We start from the raw sequence: 23671 nt of genomic DNA, 5'->3' as shown, positions 1-23671 counted from the left end.
ACCTCAGAAAAGGCTACAGATGGTGATCCTGTGGCCTAAAGGGAACTAGTAGGTTGTTTAGAAATGACTTTCCTGGGTCCTACTGAGGGCTGAGATTCTGCTTTCTTGTAGATTTCGTCTATGAAGGTTGGTCGGCCAAGGGTCACCGGCCCCTTAGCTTTTTCTGGCTTGGGTAGAGGTTTGGGATTTTTTTCTGGCTTTTTCTACTTAGTCATGCACTCAAATTAACTACTAAATTCTATTCAAACAAAACAACAACAAATCTGTAGGAAAGCGGACAAAGGAGCAGGGCTTTTACATGCTCCACACGTAGGTTCTTACCTTCCATTTTTAAAATCCAATTCTTCCCTAACAGGTTCGTACACTACTCTGAAACAAAAGGAACAAATGGCTACACTCTTTCCTCAGCAACGGTGCCAAAATGTAGAGCTATAAAAAGGGTCTCTTTCACCTCTAATTACCTCACATTAATATGTCAATACGGGAACGTTTCGTTATTTCAAAGAGTGTCTCGGTCTGAGGCTATCATTTGCCAGAGTAATGCTAGTAGTACAGTGTTTCAGAAATACAAGAGTAAATGCTTGTCTACAGCTTAACTTCTTCAAAAGATTAAATCACACATTCAAAAGACTAAGCAACTTATCAGTCAAGGGTTTGGTAGCAATAACCCATCCCTTTGGAAACTGATAGAAAAGGAAATCAGAGAACAGATCGTGGATCTGGGAGCCGGACAGTAAATGCCAATACTCACTACAGCCTGAGATCGTTCTTCACACGAACACCAATAAATGGAAAGGCAGATGAGAAATGGAACAACAATTAAGAAATCGAACAGCAAGTCTGCAATGGAACAACAAATCCGAAATGGAACAACAATTCTTAAATGGGACAGCAGCTAAGAAATAGAACAGCAACTAAGTCTCACAAGCAGTAACAATCTTAATCTATCAGATCAAATGCATTAATCATAATCAAACGGCAATCTTTCACTCTTAAGGGCGAATCGAATAGCACACACCAATGGAAGAGCACTTATTACTGATAAATTATGGAACAGCGCTTGAAAACTATATACACACACAGCACACTTAAATAGTAATATGATTCAAGTATCAATCTCAGTTAGAAATAATACGACTACGTTTCAAAATAGAACAGAATTGTTCATAAATCCAACAATCGCAAAGAACATAACTCCCAAGATGAATTCCGTAATGTTAATGAACAAGTGCACAGCACAAAGGCTCTGTAATGGAATAGTAACAGTTTTCTGTCAATACTAGCAATATTAGATCAACTCTTAAATGAACAGTGATATGATGCAGAGTCAATACAATAGTTCTATCTGTAGAAACCTTAATGAATTAAACATAATAGAGCATGTGATGTAAACTTATAAGACACATCAGATTACCAAATAACGTCGATAAGCAAACCACGCATAAACCAAACGTAATAGTACAGGAGCAAGTGTCCTCCAGGGCCGGGCCCTTAGCCTCCAGGGGTACACCACTTGAAGTTAATCCGGACTCAGAGATGAAGTAATAACCAAATTTGTATTAATGCATAGAGCAGAATTACAATAAACCAGTTCTTAACGAGACTTGATGATCAAAGTTTTGATCTTAAAAGAAATTACATAAAAGCATAATCGTATCTAACTCTCTTCCGAGCTAACAGTGCTACCCCTTTTATAAGGGTGACGGCGAAGATGTCTAAGTGCAGAAATAGATAAAACAGGGATCCCTCAGGATCAAGGATCCTGAGGGATTCGCCTAACCGTTAGTCCTCAGTCATTTCTTTTCTCTCCTGTGCCGAGTTGATATCTCCACCTCCTTTTCCGGGCTGATTCACTTTGATTTGCTTTGCCTTGTTTTCATTTGGTTTCCTGTCAAAGGGACAGTGGTTAACCCGTCCTGGTCCTTTCCTTTGGAACGGAAACTTCTCGTTTTTCCTCCTTCCTGCACAAGGAAATGACAATTGTCAGTGTTTTCGTCTTGCATATTAATCTCACATGTTTTATTATAATTCTTTATCATTTTCCTAGTTCATGTTGCAAAAGGTTTGTAAGTTCTAATGAAAAGATACTGAAATAATCATCAAAAACATACCTTCTTTAGTACTCCACAGAAACCATAAGAAGATCATCCATCATCCAGCAAGGAAGATGTTTTGGCAGCTAAAGGCAAAGGTAAGGCTATCATTGATGTGAAGTAGTTTGAAGACAAAGACATCCAGGTACAGTAAAGGAGACCCAAAACTAGAGCCATGATAAGAAAGGAAAAGCTTGTGAAAGAGCCATCTCCTCCTCAAGCCCACAAAGACACAAATGACACCTTAACTGTTGATTTTGAAGAGAACAAGGAATATTGGCTTGAGAAGGTAAATGTGCACTTGGAGAAGCTTTTGAAAAAGGAAAACAAGGATACCACCATGCAGAGGCATATGGCAAGGCACTATTATGCAAGAAACATGATTTCTAGGGTTAAGGTCAAAAACATGAAGAAAAAACTCAAGAAGACCCTAAGGAAGCTTAAGAAGAAAGATAATCTTGATATTTTGGCAGAGGCATCACTAGTTGTCTGAAGGCATGACAAAAAGAAAGGTAAGGAGATAAATTTTTGCAAATTTTTGAAATTTTGAAGTTTTCCTGCACATATTCAAGTGTACCCTACAAAAACACAGCAAGTACTCGTTGCGCTCAAAATGAAGAATGGAAAGCATGTGGAGATAGCTTTGGACTTGTACATGCTGGAAAACTACTTGGGGTCACTTAATAGTTCATAAATTTTTAGAAAAAATAATAAATTAATAATAAAAATAAAAAATAAAAAATACTGCCTATTTTCCTCCTTTCTGCCACTGTTTCAGAGGACTCGTTGCGCTTCTAGAGTACCTATTTTCAAATCAGTTTTGAGGAGTCTTAATGATGGAGTTTGGGTGACTTAAAGGTCCTAGGGTGTAGTAGACATCCTAAAATATCTTCCCAGGTCATCAACAAAGTTCAAAACCACTTCAAGATCATCAAAACACTTGTTGCATTTCTACTAAATCTCTCTACGCTTCTGAAGCATTTGTTGCGCTTTTGTGGAGGAAGCCTTTTTCTGCATTTTCGTGGTGTAGAGTTGACTTTTATTGATGTAATTAGTGTCTAAATTATTTTACCTGATGTAGTTGAGTGTTTTAATGATGGTTAGAGTGAATGTCTTGTAATTAAATGCTTTCAAAGTCAAACTCAAATCAATTAGTGTAAAAAGGGAATTGGTTTCTAACCTCCCTAGTTTTTGGCAATGGTTAGAGAAGATTGTGTAATTAGTTCCTAGGAAGGAGGATTTGACCCCTTAGAGGGGGAATGTTGTTTTGCATCTATATGTAGTCAGAATGAACTCATAGAGAGGGTTGGATATTGGAAGCTCATACTTTTGAACTAGTGTACTTGATATTGGTAGAAATAATATACAGTTGCAGCTATTTTTATGGGATTCTTGTGTTGTGATCAGTGGCTTTGTTTTTCCTATGTTTTCTTATATATTTGATTATTAGCAGCCATCTACTTTCTTCTTATGCTTTATCTCATTATTTTTAAACAGAAAGCTTTGTTTTGTTTGGGATTAGCATTTAATGTTTTCCTTCTAGTTAAGTGAATTCATGCTTTTGGTCACTAAAATCCTACTATATTCTCCTCACCACACTATAATGAAAAACCAATTTTTTCCATTGATTGCACCTACCTTTCCCCATCTCATGACTGCAACTAACCTTTAGTATTACTTGACCTAGTTCCTAAACCTAGTGCTCTTTATCCAGCAAACCCTAATCAAACCCTATTGAGTTGATACCTAGCCTAAAACCTTAACTTAGTCTAGTCATTTCCATTGGCTTTGAGGGTGTTTTAGAGATATCCATCTCTGATTTGGTAGGGCTAGCTACCAAGTCAAAAGTTGGTCTGAAGTTACTTCCTTGGCTTCCTTTCTCAGCCTTGAGAAACTAAGGAGAGTTAAAATTTTGGCATCATTATCGGGGAAGGAGTTTCAAATCTTCCCTAGGATTTTTCTTACAAGTTCGTTGAGGTCTAGGCCTATGGGTGACATGTCCTATCTTTCAAAGAAGGTTGATTCAGTTTTTCAGAGCCAAAGTGAAGATTCAGAAGAACACTGGCTCCCAAAAGGCACACGAGGTCCAATCCTGATCCAAATCCTCCATCAGCAGTTGATGACCCTGAAAGGATATTGAGAAAGCAAAGATCACAACCTGAAGAAGTTGAAAAAGGTACACCTCTACTGGTAAGATCTGCATCTTTTCCCGCATAATTGGTTGCTCTTCAAGATTTACCTTTTGATATCAAATTTGAGTTGTCTTTTTTCAAATCCAAGTCAAATTCTTTCCTCTTAGAAATAGTTTTTTATCCCTCTAAGTTTGAATCATACTTGCCATCTCCTAAGTCTCCATCTGCTGAGTTTGATAAGAAACTTTGGTCACAATTCTATAAACTTTAGAATTTGGTTAATTAGCTCCAATTAACCTCTGAAAAGGCTTATATCCAGTACCAACAAGAGATTTTATATACTGATATATCTATTGTTACACCTCCTGCAAAATAATTTCCTTCATAAACACCTCATGTTGTGACTACTATACTACCTTCTGTAATAGTTATTGCAAGATTTTCTCATCTAGTTTTACCTACACAACTCACTTCTTTGCCTCAAGGTTATGGTCATAGATTTCCTTTGTTTGATGGGACAATAGAAGTCACAGTCAGGCAACATATAGATAAATTCGTTGATTTTATTGATATTGAGGAAATTGATAATGAAGATGCCAAAATGTGCATTATAGCATAGATTTTTTTAGGGGGAGTTAAGAAATGGTATTGTTACTTAACAATTGATTCTATAACCATTTCCCAACATTTAATGGACCTATTCCTAGCAAAGCAGGAATAGAAAAAGAATCCTCTCCAAATTTTGGCCGAGTACAATGCCTTGAAAATAAACACTAATGAATTTGTGCAAGATTTCACAACCAGATTTAATTTGATATATAAATCTATCTTGGAAAATATTAAGCCTTCTCCTGGCTTGGAACTTCTTCATTATCTAGATGCTTTTGATCCAGATATGGCCTACCAGTTGAGGGAGAGAATTCCTTCCACTCTTGAATAAATGCAAAGAAACGTAGTAAGTGTTGAGGCAAATCTACTTATTAAGAAGTCAAAGATGAAATTAGAAAATAAGGTTACCATAAAGGAGGATCCATCCACTTCATCTGAGGGTAATCTTGATACTTTGATTAATACAATGGATAAGATGATGGAAACAATGAATATCACTGAGAGACAAGCAAAACCTCCAATAAGAAATCCCAACTATAGAGGTCAACAGTAATAACCCCAATTCAGGATTAAGAAAAGGGAGCAGAGGGGTCAAGATCAACAAGGTCAACAGTATATCCATACTCCTTTTCAGAAATAATATACACAGAGCCCTGATGAGGAAGAATAAATCTCAAAGGATCAAATTCACTTTTTTGAGGAAGGTCAGCGACCCATTTTCTTGACTGAGGAGGATGAATTTTCTAAAGAACCTTATGTACCTAATGATCAGCAAGATATTATTTCTAATGATGATATGTTGGTAGTACAGATAGAGGAATATCAAAGAGGTTATAAAAATTCCCTTAGCCAAGTGCAAAGGCAATATAGTCTAAGAAATAGAAATGTGCCCATAACTTTAAATCAGAAAAGGAAAAATTCTCAAATGGATACCCATAATAAAGAGATGACCTCTACAAATCAGAATAAGGAAAAATAAGTTGTTGCTGCTAATCAGGGAAAAAGTAATGAAGCTTCTACTAGCACTCTGAAGAAATACAAAGAAACTCAAGTTGGAGGACAAAGAAAGGAGATCCCCATCAGAGAACAACTCGAGAAGAAGGACATGCCATCTAAAGAGGTAGAAAAACATTCTACTTTATTTAGTCTTGAGAATGAAATTTCAAAACTTAAAGTCTCAATTCCATTGAATGAATTAATTAAGAATGACCAATACAAGTTCCTTGTAGCCAAAATGCTTAAGGTTGATCAAATGTCTGATATGGTGAATGTTACTGATGACCACCCCGAGCTTTTTTTTGGACCTACTGTAGATGGTAACTTAGAAGACATTGAAGTTCTGCCTTTTTACCTCAGTCTCAAAATTAATGACTTCATCCCCCATAATGCTATTCTAGACTCCAAGGCCTCCCATAATCTCATGCCCAAAGCCATCATGGATAAATTAGGATTGGATATTACCAGACCATACCATGACCTTTACTCTTTTGACTCAGGAAGGGTTAAGTGTCTTGGTCTTATCAAAGATTTAGTGGTATCCTTAGATCAAATTCCAGCAAAGAATGTTCTCATGGATGTGGTTGTAGCTGAAATTCACCCAAGATATGGAATTCTTTTGTCCTGATCTTGGGGAGCCAAACTTAAAGGCACTTTGCAGCTAGACTTTTCCTATCCTACTGTACCAGTTTTTGGACAACTTAGAAAATTATACAAGGAGAAAACAATGAAGTACATGATTAGTAGTAAGGAGAAACTCAATAATCACCCAATTCATGTTGTGCATACAAATTTAGAGTCTTTTATTTTGTACAATGATGATTTTTCAGTTCAGTTAGAAAATCAAATAGAAGAAAAAGTAGAAATTCCAAAAATTTCAGATTGTGTTCAAGAAGTTTCAAGTGTAAAAAAATAGGAACATGTACAGTGAAGTCAGTTGAAGAAATAGTTGAAACAGTAAATGAGAAAAATCCTATTGAGACAGCAAATCATTCTCAAACAGATAATCAAAATCAACCATCCAACATTGAGCTTATTGATGAAGAAAATGTTTGACAGATCCTTAGGTAAAGAGGGAGCTGGAATTGGGATTTGGATTCATGGTCCTATGAATTAGTTGTCTAATATTCCTCGTAATGTTCGGTTGTGTTCCTATAAGTTAGCATTTGATTGTTCTAGCAATGGGGCAGAGTATGAGGCTTTGATAGTCGGTTTTAAAATACTCAAGAAACTAGGTGCTAAGAAGATTTTTGTATATGGCAACTCTAAGTTAGTAATAAATCAAGTCAAAGGGGAACACCAATCCAATTATCCTAGAATGCGAGAATACCGCAATGCAGTATTATACATTCTTAATACCTTTCCTTAATATGCTTTATCATTGATCCCAAGAAAAAACAACCATATTGCTGATTCCCTTTCCATTTCAGCCAGTATGTTTAAAATTTCGGTATATCCCAACAAGAAGTATGAGATCAATGTTAAACATTTCCCTACTATTCCGGACAATCTTTGGTATTGTTAAGTCTTTCAAGATGACAAACAAATTAACAATTTATTGCAGATGGAGGAAGATTTTGCTAGTTCTCAAATTGATGATATGTTTTATGAAGATGATTAGGAAATGCATGCAGCTGAATTAGAGGTACTACAGCTGAAGGATAACTCAATTCCAAGAGGTCTAGTACCCTTAGAGGAGCTTTTTGATCATGATGATGTTGCAAAGAAACCAACAATGATGCCAACTGAAGCAAGAGTAGAAGACCTTAATATTGGCACGCCTGAGAAGCAAAGAATGGTTAAGATATCAAACTCTTTGAGTCCAGAAATGAAATGTAAATATGCAGCACTCATGACTGAATTCATTGATGTTTTTGCATGGGATTACACTGATATGAAGGTTTATGACAAGAGCATAATTCAGCATACTATTCCCATAAAGCCTGATTAGAAGCCTTTCCGTCAGAATCTCAGAAGGATGAATCTGAAGTTGTTGCCCTCTATTGAAAAGGAAGTAAACAAGTTGTATACTGTTGGTATTATTGTCCCTCTCCATTTCTCAAATTGGATGTCAAATTTAGTACCAGTAAGAAAGAAGACAGGTGAGATCCGGTTGTGTATTGATTTTCGCAATTTAAATAAAGTGTCATTGAAGGACAACTATCCAATTCCAAAGATGGATCATATCCTACAGAGGGTGCTTGTTTCTTCTAGGATGTCATTTCTAGATGGATATTCAGGGTACAATCAAATCTTGGTTCATTCGGATGACCAAGAAAAGATAGCTTTCACGACACCGTGGTGTACTTTTATGTACGTTAAGATTCCCTTTGGGTTGAAGAAGGCAGGAGCAACTTTTCAACGAGCCATGGATATCGTGTTTTCCAATGAGAAGGATGTATTTTTGGTCATTTATCTCGATGACATAATAGCTTTTTCCAACATGGGTGAAGAGCACTTGCAGCATTTGAGGATAGCCTTCCAAAGTTGTAGAAAATATGGCATATCATTGAATCCAAAGAAAAGTTTATTTGCTATGGAGGAGGGAAAATTGTTCGGTAATATTATCTCTAAAGATGGCATTTGAGTAGATCCTTCAAGGATTGAGGAAATTTAGCAACTGTATTTTCCTAAAAATAAGAAGAAAATTCAATCTTTCAATGGTAAGATCAATTTTTTGAGGAGGTGTATTCCTAACCTTGCTGAACATTTAAGGGAAATTGCTAATATGTTGAAGAAAAGCAGTGAAGTGAAATGATCCGAGGAGGTAAGAAAATAATTCAATCAAGTAAAGTTTTCATTATCTCATGCTCCTATCCTTATTAGCCCATATTATACACTAGATTTTATCATCTTTTCCTTTGCCTCTAAACATACTTTGGTTGTTGTCCTCATGCAGAAGAAAGATCAGAAAATAGAGCAGTTGATTTCCTTCTTTAGTAGAACAATAAGGGATGGGGCTCTTAAATATAATATCATTGAAAATCAGGCATTGGCACTAGTTAAAGCTTTGAAATACTTCCGATTTTATATCCTTCATTCCCATATTCTTTCCTATGTTTTGAATGTTGTTGTCAAAGATGTGTTAATGCAGAATGATCCTAAAGGCATGCGTGGTAAGTGGATAGCTGTTATGCTGGAATATGACTTAGAAATCAGACCTACAAATCTAGTCAAAGGATAGGGCTTGGCTAAGCTTATGGCGGAATCTAACTTACATGCCTTGGACATCAACCTTATTGCTACACTTTTTGAGGAGCAGGTGGTTGATTCATTTCCTCGGGTATCTCAACTTTTTACTTCATCACCATGGTATTCAGATATAGTTCATGTGCTGCAACATTTAAATCCTCCACTGAGTGTGTCCAAGAGTAAAGGTAGATCATTGAAATTGAGGGCTCTAAAATATTTTATTCTTGATAATTCTTTATATTGGAAGGATCAAGGAGGGGTTTTATTGAACTGTTTGGTAGAAAGTGAAGCTAAAGAAGTGATGAATGATTCTGATAAAGGTGATTGTGGTGGTCATGTTTTCTACAAAACTACAGTAAATAAGATATCTATTGGACGAGTTTGTTTTCCGATGTATATAAAACAGTCATGAGTTGTCATCAGTGCCAAATTTTTCAAGGAAAGAGAAAGTTGTTATTGTTGCCCTTGCAACCAATTTCAGTCCAAGCACCCTTTCAGCAGTGGGGGCTTGACTTCATCGGTGAGATTCATCCTCCATCCACAGCTCAGCATAAGTGGATACTTACTGCCACACACTATTTCACAAAGTGGATTGAGGCCATTCCTATGAGACAAGCTACAAACACATTAATTATTTAGTTTATGGAGAGTAATATTCTGTCTCGTTTTGGTTGCCCATGTTATCACCCTAAAATTTTTGTTTCTAAGTTTTGGAAAGTTTGCCTTGTTTCTAGTCATAGTCTTATAGGTTTTGAGTCATCTCATCTCAATAAGTGTCATTCTCAATTCCAAAAAAAAAGTTTCACAGCCTCATTCCATGTCCTAGAAGCCTCACCATGTGTTTTGACATCAGTTTGATTCCAAAGGATCGATGTTAGTCTTGGTCTAGTCTTCCCATGGTTGTTTTAGAGTCTAATATCTAAAAGAGAGTCTTGTTGGTATGGTCAAATAGGTTTAATACTCTGTTCTTGCCTATCACTGGTCCCACATCACACATAAGTTCCATGTGTCAAACTTGTGTCAAGGTTTTCACAGTGCAAAACTAACTCTAGGTGTTTTCGTAGTGCAAAACCCAGAATTTGCACTAGCTACACTACAAAATCGGGGATTCTGAACTAGGAGTTTTCGTAGCGCGCTACGAAACCCCTGAAGCAACTTGTTTCAGCATAAAAGACTCTGTTTTTTGCTTTTACTAGTCAACTTCCAGAAGGGTTCCTGAGCAGCTGAGAACTCAATTTTCAAAACTGAAAGAGGCTTATCTTCCTAGCATACTTAACTAAAAAAATCTCTTTCAGTTTCTTCAAATTCATTCTGAGGTGGGAGAAATTTATGGTTAAACTTGCGCTATGAAACTGTTGAAATTCAAGCTTTGTCTTCTAGTTTGAGCAGTCTTTTTCAAGATCAGTTTCTGGTCACAGGAAAAGGTATTTTGGAATTTTGAAGGAGGTTTTTATTCATCAACTCGCCAAATACAATACCCTATCTCACTTTCTTCATAAATTTTTTCAATTTGGAGATACTAATCTTTCTTTCAAACCCTAATTTCAGAGAATAGATTTTTCTTGTTTTACACGTGTTTTTCAAGGAAAAATTCTAGATAGCTGGAGAAGTGTTTAAAAAAAAAGAGAGGTTTTTGTTCTAGACAGCATGGAATACAAAAACCTCCTTCATTTTCATAAAATATTTCATGGATGAGAATATAAAGGCTCTATCCCACGTGCCTATTTTCAAGGATCCTAAACCTAAAAACAGGGAAACATGTTCCCTAATTTCTAGGGTTTGTCATCAGCAATAAGGTGAAAACGTGGGAGGCTTCATCAAATTCGACTTTATGAGGTTGTAGCTATCAAAGAATGCTTTCAATTTTTAGATAAGGTTGTTGTAATCATAATAAGGTGTTACACTCCTAGTTGTATTAGGTCACTAGCACTGCTAGTTAACAGCTAGTTCTAATTAATGGTTTGTTTTATGGTTAGAATAGGTGTCATTCATAGAAAATTTGAATTCTCTTGATGAGAGATGAAGGAATACATGTTGTAAATGATATATATAAAGCAAGAGGTCGAATTAGCAAGGGGTTGGAGACTTTTTGGCTCAGCTGTTGTTCTATGTGCAGACTGTGTATATTTTTAACCTAATGTAGAATTTCTACTTAGACAACTCAAGATTCATGAAGAGTTCTTGTATGTTCTTGTTTTGATGGCATCTTCCAATACTTTCATTGCAGTGGTGTTTACTTATGATGCTCAGAATTCATGAATGATGCTCTGACTTCCTTCATAGATAAAACTAACTGTGTCACTGTTTTATATTTGCATTTCTGCACTTGAACTCTATAATGCCTTGACTTCCATGCTAGGTAGAATGTTTTGGCTTCACTACTCAGGATTCAAAGAGAGTTTTTAATGTCCTATTGTCTCATGGCTTTCCTCTTTCACTTACTTGCAGTGGTATGAATACATGTTACTTAGAACTCATCAATGATGCTCTAACTTCCTTCATGTATTTATAAACTGTGTTTCCTTGCATTGTATCTTTTTTTTGTTGATGTATAAAAACTCTCTATGCCCTAACTTCATGTTAAGCTGATATTGTTGTGGTATTGAAACATACTTTGACTCCATAGCCCAATGGTAGCCATATTTCATCTTTCAACCTATAAACATATACAATCACAAACCATAGAGTTAGCCATCTATCCATATCTTTAATCAAAATCATTAACCCTTTGAGAAAGCCCTCTCAGGCTGAGGAGGCTAAGCCTTAGCTAAAAGATTGGTTTGAAATAGTTACACTGAGATAGTCTGATCAGCAGCCTATCAGGGTCCTATTTTGATGATAACAGCCCACACAAAAGCATTACTAACAATATAGCAGCCTTCAAATCCAAAAAGATCATAGACTTTTGTGATAAATATCACATAAGACTCAGGCATTTGACAGCATATTACCCTCAAGGAAATCAGTTAGTAGAATCATCAAACAAGTCACTGGTGAACATAATCAAAAATTTGTTGGAAGAGAACAAAAGGAATTGGCATAAAAAGTTAATTAATGCTCTATGGGCGGACAGAGTGACCACAAAGAAATCTATCGGCATGTCACCCTTTCAGTTGGTCTATGGTGTAGATACAGTGTTTCCAACTTCCCTAGTAGTTTCAGTGATGAAAATACTACAAGAGGTTGATAGTGAGCCAAATGATTTTGAGCGAAGAATCAATCAAATGATCTACTTGCAATGATCCAAGGAAGAATATTAAGAAGATTTATGATAAGAAACAAATGTTGATATTGCAACAAGATGATGGAGCTTAGTGAAAAGAGTCACCTTCACTAAGTGGGCCCGCAGGCAAATTATGGCGCAAGTTATATTTTTGGATCACAGCAGGAGTGACCACAGCAGGAGTGATCAAAGTCTATTTTTATACTGGCTGTCAAAAATAGAAAAGTCAAATATTATTGTCTCATAATAATATTTGGACTATAAACTTGATCTTATTCTCTTGGAGCACTTCAATTTGAGCTACAGATGTGGCACATGTAGCTATCAGAAGGAAGTACGCTTTCTTTGTGGGTCAGTTGAGTTGTTGCATGCATGACTTCAGTTAGAACTCAATTAGTTGAGTTTGGTGGAGTTGATTGTGGAGTTGATGGAGTTGTGTTCAGTTTGACTTGGTTAAACTAGTTGTAATTAGTCTAACTACAAATAGACTAATGATGAGTTGTTAAACTAATTATTAACTCATGATGCAACTATAGAATACATCAGTTAACTCAGTTGCATGTCAGTGCATGTTCTGTTCAGCAGGGACAGGTGTTAGAGGATCAGATTGCTATCAGTTGTGACTATAGTTGTGCATGAGGATTTGCACAATCAAGGGATTGAGTATGCCAATGATTATTGCCCAGTGATTGCCCAGTATTATAGCCTCTGCTCACGTCTTTCCCAATGTGAGTGATTCTTTGGAGGTAAATACGAGTTTGGTTAAACCATTCTCATTCATTCTTGAGCAGGTATTGAGCAGTGGAGGCAGGCAAGCAGTGGAATAGATTTGGAGATCAGATCTGAGCTGTATTGTGTGTAACAGGTGGAGCTGGTACTGGATTTCTTGTGATAAGCATTGTACTTTGTAATGTTACATGTTCTCAATCATTAATATACAGATAGTGTGGGGTTTTCAGCTGTAAGCTTTCCCCGGGTTACATACTGTGTTAATGTGTGCATGCTCTTGATGTTTTATTGTTATTGATGCTGTTATATTGATGATCAACGTAGAGGAGCTTATGTATTGTGTATGTATTCCACAATAGTACATGATTAGGATAATCTCCATTGATTATGTGTTAAATTATTTAAAATTTCTACATGGTATCAGAGTTGTTGATCATCAGATCTAATATTCAGGAAGTGTTTACATTTTATTTCTTCAGGCAGAGTCTGTAATCAGGCCAGGTAGCCTCTGGATTCATCCTTCCTTTGGAAGGTGAGATATCCAGTGAATGCCCATACAGTCAATCTCTGTACGAGAAATATTGTGTTCTCACAAATTTTAGATCGGAGGCGGTTGAGTTTGAGCTGGTGGAAATCGAATTTGCAGCAGTGTTCTTGAAATGTCTTTCAACGGATTGCAAATGTTATTCCAAAGCAAGAGCGACCTGGCGCTCAAGGATAAACTCAGAAACAATAAGTGTGAGAATGGATCTTCATCAAAGGTATCTGATGAAGAGAATTGCGCTTTGGCTGCCAAAGCAAAGAAGGGGAAGAACAAGAAAGCTTCTCATTCCGGTGCGAAAGGCAAGAAGCAGGACATGTCCAAGGTGAAGTGTTTTCACTGTCACCAACATGGACACTATGCCACTAATTGTCCGCAGAAGAAGAAGAACAAGCAGGTTGTTGGATCTGCAGCAGGAGAGGCTCTAGCCTCGCAGTTTGAGCTTGATTTTTCATTGATCGCATGCTTGGTTTCAAGTGTGATGGGATCGGTGTGGTTCTTGGAAAGTGGTGCATCTTTTCACATGACGGGAGATAGAGATTTGTTTTTTGATCTAGAGGACAAAGATCTTGGAGTGCACATCGAGATGGGCGATGATGGTAGATATAGTGCGACCGGTATCGGTACCATTTCCTTTGAGAGGGAGTCTGGTAAACCCTTTGTATTGAAGGAAGTCATACATGTTCCATGATTGAAGAAGAATCTTATATCTGTGGTGATGTTAGAAGACAAGGGGTATGATGTTGTTTTCAGCAAGGGAAAAGCTTTCCTGCGCAGCAAGACAACTGGTGAGACACAGAAGATAGGGGTTCGAGTGAGGAACCTTTATCGGTTGCATGTATATGGATGCGCAGCAATGGTAGGAAAGGCAGAAGGATTGGTGAGCTGGGATGATGGCGAGTTGTGGCACAGGAGATTGGGTCATCTTCACCATGGAGCCTTGAAGATACTACAGCAAATCACTACAAGGCTTCCTAAAGGCACTCTTGTGCAGTCAGATCAGTGCAAGGGGTGTACTTTGGGGAAGTTTGTGAAAGCCACCTTTCATGAGAAGGATAGTCGCGCCACGAAGATCCTTGAGAGAATTCACGTAGACGTGTGTGGACCTTTCTCAGTTGCTTCGACAGCAAAACACAGGTATTATGTGATTTTTGTTGATGATTTCTCTCGTAAGTGCTGGATCTTCTTCATGCAGAAGAAGAGCGAGACATATTCAAAGTTCTGTGAATTCAAAGCACTGGTCGAGAAGGAGTCGGGGAAGAAGGTGAAGGCTCTTAGGAGCAATAATGGTGGTGAATACATCTTGGACGAGTTCAAGGATTTCTACAAGGCAGAAGGGATTCAAAGAGAGCTCATAGCTCCCCATAACCCACAGCAGAGCGGGGTAGCTGAGCGGAAGAACAGAACGATTTTGGGTGCTGCACAAGCAATGTTGCATGATCAGGGCCTGTTATAGACATTTTTGTGCCTTACAGCATTGTGCATGAAATGTCCATAAACTAAGGGATCCAAAGTCCCTAAACATGTTGTTCCTACCCCTAGAGGAACAAGGCAAACTAACCACAGCAATTCACAAAAGTTCTCCACCTGAAAACACTCAAAAACAAGCCAATTCTGGATCATGTCAACTGCTCCACTGAGCATCTGCGTTGAATGTCAACTGCTACACTGGCTACCTGCGTTGAATGTCAACTCCAACACTAGCTACCTACGTTGAGCGAGTTTGGACATGTGGCAGAGTCATTCCTCAAGGTGTTAATGCCCAGGAAGCTTCCAAAATGACACTTGCATCAAGGAATTTGACTGGTGATGAGTAAGAGGTTCCAAATCTCCAAGTGGAAGCAAGAACCTCCAAGTGGACTCAAGAACTGAGAGAGGGAGAGGACACTAGTCAGATCTCAAGCTGACTCATCCTCTCTCCAAAACATCTATATATAAATCTCTCCTCCATGAGATCTAGAGGCTGGAATTTTGTGATTGCAAAGAATTGTTGTTGGTTTGTGGCTGGAAACATTGGGTGCTTAATGCTTTGAAGGGAGCTGAAGAAGGAATTCCATTCTGCTGGGAAGGAGATGCTGGATTGGAGCCCTATGGGTTGTATCTCTTCCTGAACCCTGTTACTTATTAATAAAGCTATCTTGATTCTTTCCTATATGCTGGTGTATTTTGTATGATTGCATTAGTGTATTTGATTTGCTTCTAATCCTAAATCATTTATGAATATGTATATTTGCCTTTGTATTGTGTTCTTCTCTTGTCGCAAGTAGTTGTTCTCTTGTCACAGGTAGCTGTTCTCTTGTGATCTCGTGGGATTCAAGTAGCTGTTCTCTTGAGCAAGCGAGGAGACAAGTAGCTGGGGACACACAAAGAGAAGAGGATCTAGATCGAGGGACAACCGGAAGACAACGATAAGTCTACCAATCTCCCCTCTTTCACATTTCATAAAGGAAGAAATCATGATAGCTGTATTCGTTTGTTGCTAAGGCGCTGTCACACCTTAGGTGGATAGGATCGTCCTGCATAGGCATTTTTCCCCACAAAAAATTGGCGACTCCACTGGGGAAGAACTTGTCTATTCATTTCATTTGTGTTTCCGTCATTTGTTTACTTCATAGACTTGACAGCAACTATTGAACTGCATCTTTCCCGGATGCAAAGTAAAAGTTGCTGCTTTGATCCAGTTTGTTGGACTTGTCTATAATCTAAACTAGATCCACAAATGATTTGTTGATCCTTGTGATAGTCTTTAGTACCCTATCAAAGTATCCCTCTATTTATACCTTGCTTTTGTTTCTGATTTGGCCTGAAACAGTTGATTTTTGAGCATTTTGTGACCCAGAAACCAAGGGAAACGAGAGTTTCTCTTTCAGCGTAGGCACTGTGAAGGCAGTATGCATTTCAACGCAAGTCCCGAAGGGGCTACCTGCACTGAATGTCAAACTGACAGTGTTAGACTTGCGCTGAACCAGTTTGGCCTTGTGCAGCTGGGGTTCTTTGTCCTCTGTTGCCCTGTTTTGATCTCTGTTTTTGCATCCTTTAACCAGCATAGGTACCAGTCTGATAAACCCTTTTCTTTGCTTGAATTCCGCCTCATTTTTGTACAAAAAGACTGTAAGTGTTTTTATGTGTTTGTGGCGTCATTTACAGTTTTCCTTTGCATGAGTAAAGTAGTCATCCTGTAGCCTTTGATTCAGATCTGATTGATAGTGATCTTAGAAGAGAGTTCATTGGCTATTTTCAGATTGATTATAGATTTACTTTTGCTTATTGGTTTGAATTTGTCTCTTTCAAAGTGTCAAAACAAGTCTTTATTTCGAAAATCGCAAAGTGATTGTAATCTCTTCTACCCTTGTTGATTTCGAAGAAAGTGAACTTGTTTGTATTGATCATCTTAAAAGCAAATTCAAAATTGTGCAAAAAGCTTTCTTTGTAGGCATTTATACTAAGAAAGTGGAAAACAAACACCTGCATTGTGCATTTTGCATTTGATAGTTTGCATGTTGGATTTAGGGAAAGTGCATTAGAGTGTGCTGATTGCTCTTTGAGAAAAGACAGTGTTATTCTTTTCCCTTAGTAGCTAGGATTTTCAAAGTTGAAAAGATAATAAAGCTTGTTTATCATCTTAGACTGCATTTAGGAATTTGTATCATACATCTCGTGGTGAACCTTGAAAGGCAAACTTTAAAAAGATCAACCTAAAATAAACTGAATGAACCTAACAACGCTTTGTAACATAACGCACAACATAGAGGTCTAGGCTAGAGACGTGTTCCGACGTCGTTAAGCCTAGTGACTGTCGATCTCGAAGAAGGTGGGTGATTCCTCCTGAGAGACGGTAGCGCTAGTACGGATTGTACTCCCACGTACCGTCGCGTATATATTGGGAGACCCCTATAGGCATATATCTTTTATCCTTAGGAAGTCGTGTCAGCCGCCCTACTGATCACAATGCAGTGAACACAGCATTCACGAAGATCGACCGCCCGTACCCTAAAAAGTATTCTGCAGTTTTGCGAAAAGTTTGGCACACCCTCTGCCTAGAACTCCAGAGCAGTTTCTTTTGGCCTTTTTCAGACTCTATAACAGAAAAAGTCCATCCGAGCATTTGTCACTTCGGGCTCGTTAAAACATCGAAGGAGACTAGAGTCATCTTTAGCTTTTTCTCGACTCTTTAAAACTGAAAAAGCAAGTTGTGTCTAAAAGCGTCGTTAACAATTTATTTTAAACGGAACAATCACCCTTTAATCCTGCGTTGATCTTTAGGTTGAAAAGATGGAGCACACCAACCAAGGAGTTCCCTTGGGTGGAAATCCTAGTCCCTTCTCCTCTTGGGGAGATGTTGGTGCGCCCCACATGGCCACATTGTCGCTTCCAGGACTGACAATTGGCCTACCAGTTTGGCTCTTTTCAACCAATGTCGTTCAGAATACCACCATTCCTGAACAGTCGAGTCAATAGTTAGATCAGACAAGAGTTGCCTCCCAGCCTTCAACTTCATCTTCCTCCCCTCCTTCCTCTTCGCTTGAAGGGATTGGTCGAATTAAAAACTAGGTTCCTAAGGAGAAGAAGAAGAAGAAGAAGAAGAAGAAAGAGAAGAAGAAGAAGGAGCCTAAGGCGACTGGGGGCAAACAAATGTCATCTAACAAAAATCCACACACCGCACTCGTAAGGCCTAAATCGCCATGCGTCATATGCAAGGGAGACCACTTCCATAGAGATTGTCCCTGTATCCCCCGGATACTAAGGGACTGGTCCCCCCGTTTGCACAATTCAGTAGCATCGACCTCTGATAGCCATGTCGACTGCTCATTGTCAACTAGTGGGAGTGAAGCTCCAGGACAGAGCAGGAGAGCTAAATTTCCCTGCAGGCTATGTGAAGGTGATCACGCCATCCACCGTTGTCCCTTCTTAGACGAGGCAAAAAGAGTTCTGGAAGATCGCCCGATTTTACGAGCGCATCTCCCTCCTGGATATCAAAGACTCCTGCCAAGTCCCTCACTAGTTGAGAATCCGGCTGAGCCACTTAAGTGGTCAGCCGAAGCACCTGTCATTGAAGAAGAATCGTCTGGATCCATGCCTGAAGAAAGTCAGAAGGTTGATACGGCAGTTGACCCGGTTTTGCCTTCAGAGGCTCCATCTTCGAATGACACCATCACAGAAGAGAATAAAGACAACACCGTCCAGATTCTCTTCATCAGCACTGACTCTGATGATCAAGGGGGCAATGCCACCATTCCTTTATCATAGGAAGGAAGTTCATCGGAGCGATATCCGGCCGTATATTCAGTCCCACCACCAAGCAACCTGGTTGTGTCCTTTGATTGGAACCAATTAGGCAGACCCCGGTTGCCAGCTAGTATACCATTCAGAATTATTTGTCAAATATACCGAATGGTAATGGCTGGCACTATCATTGATGAGGGGTCATCTGTGAGTATCCTTTCCTCTATTGCTTGGAAAGCGCTTGGTTCACCAGTGCTTTTACCTGAGATGAGAAATCTATCAGGTTTTGATAAAGGAACCAGTCGACCTTTAGGGATCCTCCCCAATGTGCCTATAACATTGAAAGGGAAGACCGTTCAAATGAACGTGATGGTCGTTCAAGGACCCTTGGATTATAACCTACTCCTTGGACGAGACTATATATATTGCATGGGAGTTGTTGTCTCCCCACTCTTTAGAGTAATGTGTTTTCCTCATGAAGGAAGAGTGGTCAAGCTCGTGGACCAACTTTCATTTCCCGGATCACACATCGCAAATAGTCATATACCATTCCTAAATGGTCTATACACGCAAGAAGTGTCTCAACCCACGGTCCGTCCTCCTGATGAGCGCGAGTAATCCGGGAGTATATGACTGGAACCTAGGGGGTATGCGTCCTGGCCTGCTTCGGCAGGAAAACTTTGGGTATAGGGTAGGTTTCCGCGGGAGAATATGACTAGTCCGTACCCCGTCCGTGGTTGGAAGAGGGGTTGTTCTGGAATAAGATTCTTTTGTCAAAGTTATGTGGGTGGAATAATCTATTTTTCGCCCACCTCTGTCTATTTCGGTAGACATTGCTGAGGAAGTGTTTTGTTTGAAAGATTAACGAGACAATCTTTGGGTAACCTGAAAGAGGTAGGCCTCTCCCGGTGAAACGAAAGTTTCGATGGAATTGAAGTAGAGGTAACTTTGAAATCATACTTTATACCTGGGGGCATGCAAACCTTTTGGAGTGCAAGCAAGGGGCGACTATTTATTTTTTTAAATTTTTAGGTCCTCCCTTTAAACCTGTAGGTCTAACCCTTTAAACTCGTAGGATTAGCCGTTTCCGAACTTGCATAACGAAAGGATCTGGAGCAAAGCGTGGTGAGATGAAGCTCCATAAAAAATAGCGATCTCCAATGAGACACTCTTATCATATGACTGGTATTATCGAGCATTTTTAGCATAAAGTTCATGCTCGTTAAAAAATAAACGCAAGATCCGAGCAGTTTTAACACATAGTTCATGCTCGTTAAAAAATAAACATAAGATTCGAACAGTTTTAATGCGGAATTTATGCTCGTTAAAAAATAGAAAAGCGATTGTGAGCAAGATTTCTCCTAGAGTTCAAGCTCATCCAGAAAAAATGAACCGGTAAAATAACCATTGTGTACGTAACCTTATCAGCCATAAAAGCCTTGGTCGTGTTTGCACCGTCACCTCCACTTTTCATTTGGCCGATCGTTTACCTCCATTTGATTGTTTACCCATTTTGAGGAACAGCTGCGAAGAGTGATTTCACCTAGCCATCCTTGTGACACTGCCGTGATTGGAAAATTCCAACCTGTACCTGGAATCTGCTGCTACCCCTGTTTATCACTCGTTCCTCAAAAGATGAGTCTTCTTTAAGCTCTTTTCAACTGACTCGTAAAATATGAAAAGATTGCCGAGTTTTAGCCTTCCAACTCGTTAAAGGACAGGAAGAGCTATCCCTCCTATAGATTTTAATCTTTTTGGACCTGAGGGATTATTGCACAAAAAGGTCGAGCGCTTGTTTTATTCAGCTCGTTAAAATTATCGAAAACTCATCCCTTCTGTATTGTTTTATACTTTTTCGGACTTAAGGGATTAGATGACGAAAAAGGAATTTTGGAGTTAACTTTATGTACCTTTTCAGACTCTCTAAAAATGAAAAGGACCGAGTTATCCTTGTCGTTAGACTCGTTAAAATTATTAAATAGCGACAAACTTGTCTTTAGACGAGAACGAGTTTCACTATCGCTAGGCTCGTTAAAACATAGCGATGGGCTTGCCCGAAGGGCAAGTTATAGAACAAGCATATATTATCCTCCTCAAGCTTGAAAAAAATAAAGAGGTACTGGTCAGCAATGACTGGGGAAAAATTGGGAAAAATCAAGAAAACTTTGATGGTAGCAGGTCGCTCTTGAACATGACAGTTTTCCTCCATACCACATTCGGGTTGGGTTGTTTCATTCACCGGTCACATCACCATGGTCTCGCCATACCATCCATATTTGGGGTAATGCTACCAATCCATCGCATCAGTGTCTCCATATGTTCAACAGAAGTCGTTCAGAAAGAGTCAACCGGGTCCCATCCACTACCATACATTATCCTTCATCCATTCATGACCGCCACCCTGAATCATATGTCACAGATCGTTTTCACCTCCATTAAAATCATTAGCTCCGTTCCGTGTCACTGATGTGGGATTCATTAAGGCCCTCCTGTGACAGATCGCTTCTTGTCGACATCAGCTCATTATCCAAGAAGTTGATCTAGGAACAACCCCTTCAGTACTTTGAAGTTTGCATGCCTCAATGGCAAGTTTCTCACTTCCAGCGACAGGTATACGTCAATGACCTTCGACCAGAAGATTTTGCGTGGTGTTCGACGCCAAGTCCTTTATTCACACCACATGAATTGTACTGCAGTACCTTGAGGGTCATTATCATTATCGGTGATTCCTCTCGCGCTTGTTAACGGTTTACATCATTGACCGGTAATCAAGTGATGTATTTCCATGTTCGACTTCAGCGCAATTCTCACATGGATCGACTTGTACTTAGAGTGAAGATCGAACGAGTTTGAAGACCCCGGATCTAGTTTCATCCATCCGGGCTGCGATATATATATTCAGGAAAGATAAAGACATTTGACATGTACATCATTACAGCAGATGATCATCCTACTCAAAGGATGATAATTTCGCCAAAATTATCAGTCTACCATCAGATGATCATCTGTTCTATGTACAAAAATGAACTTATAAAGCTGAGCATGGGAATGCCCGCCTCAGCTAGATCATAAAAGCAGTATGAATCATAATGTATTGTATTGTATTTTATTACAGGTCTCCTCCCAGCAGATGGATGAACTTCGGACCCTCCTGGATAAAGCATTTCACCCGATAAACGGCCTCATACTTTAGGGGGCAACTGTTATAGACATTTTTGTGCCTTACAGCATTGAGCATGAAATGTCCATAAACTAAGGGATCCAAAGTCCCTAAACATGTTGTTCCTACCCCTAGAGGAACAAGGCAAACTAACCACAGCAATTCACAGAAGTTCTCCACCTGAAAACACTCAAAAACAAGCCAATTCTGGATCATGTCAACTGCTCCACTGAGCATCTACGCTGAATGTCAACTGCTACACTGGCTACCTGCGTTGAATGTCAACTCCAACACTAGCTACCTGCGCTGAGCAAGTTTGGACATGTGGCAGAGTCATTCCTCAAGGTGTCAATGCCCAGGAAGCTTCCAAATTGACACTTGCATCAAGGAATTCGACTGGTGATGAGTAAGAGGTTCCAAATCTCCAAGTGGAAGCAAGAATATCCAAGTGGACTCAAGAACTGAGAGAGGGAGATGACACTAGTCAGATCTCAAGCTAACTCATCCTCTCTCCAAAACATCTATATATAGATCTCTCCTCCATGAGATCTAGAGGCTGGAATTTTGTGATTGCAAAGAATTGCTGTTGGTTTGTGGCTGGAAACATTGGGTGCTTAATGCTTTGAAGGGAGCTGAAGAAGGAATTCCATTCTGCTGGGAAGGAGATGCTGGATTGGAGCCCTATGGGTTGTATCTCTTCCTGAACCCTGTTACTTATTAATAAAGCTATCTTGATTCTTTCCTATATGCTGGTGTATTTTGTATGATTGCATTAGTGTATTTGATTTGCTTCTAATCCTGAATCATTTATGAATATGTATATTTGCCTTTGTATTGTGTTCTTCTCTTGTCGCAAGTAGCTGTTCTCTTGTCACAGGTAGCTGTTCTCTTGTGATCTCGTGGGATTCAAGTAGTTGTTCTCTTGAGCAAGCGAGGAGACAAGTAGCTGGGGACACACAAAGAGAAGAGGATCTAGATCGAGGGACAACCGGAAGACAACGGTAAGTCTACCAATCTCCCCTCTTTCACATTTCATAAAGGAAGAAATCATGATAGTTGTATTCGTTTGTTGCTAAGGCGCTGTCACACCTTAGGTGGATAGGATCGTCCTGCATAGGCATTTTTCCCCACAACAGGGCCTACCTCTTCACTTGTGGGCAGAAGCATGCAATACAGCAGTTTATGTGCAGAACCGTTGTCCTCATAGGATACTTGGCATGAGTACACCCGAGGAGGCTTATTCTGGTAAGAAGCCTGATCTTTCTCATTTGAGGATTTTTGGTGCTAACATTTACATGCATGTGACGAGGGATGCCAGGAAGAAGTTGGAGCTGACCGCAAAGGTTGGGATATTTTTGGGGTACACTGATACGCCCCACAACTATTATGTGTATTTTCCAGACAGTGGTAAAACTGTTGTGCGACGGGATATAAAATTTCAAGAGGAGAAAGCCATGAAGTGTTCGCTTGAGAGGGAGCTACACTTGCATGCAGATGAGGAGCTATTAGTTCCTAAGGATGAGCTTCAGGACGTGGATCAACCACAGGACGAGGTTCATGGAGTGGAAGAGACCACTCATGCAGCGCCAACCATCAGAGGGCGAAAGCACTTGACAGAAGTTGAGCGACTGGCTCAAGATGCAGAGAAAGTTGTAGGACCGCCTACAGCCCGACGCAGGCAGAGACAATCACCTGATCGGTACACTGGATACATGGCTCTTATGAGCAAGTGTGTTGTGACTAAGCCATCCTCTTTCGAGGAAGCTGTGGAGG

This window comes from Pinus tabuliformis, chromosome 9 (assembly GCF_031772625.1).
Source record: "Pinus tabuliformis cultivar Carrire ecotype Pingquan chromosome 9, CPIR1, whole genome shotgun sequence".
In the NCBI taxonomy this organism is placed as follows: domain Eukaryota; kingdom Viridiplantae; phylum Streptophyta; class Pinopsida; order Pinales; family Pinaceae; genus Pinus; species Pinus tabuliformis.
Note: the sequence above shows the minus strand (reverse complement) of the source record.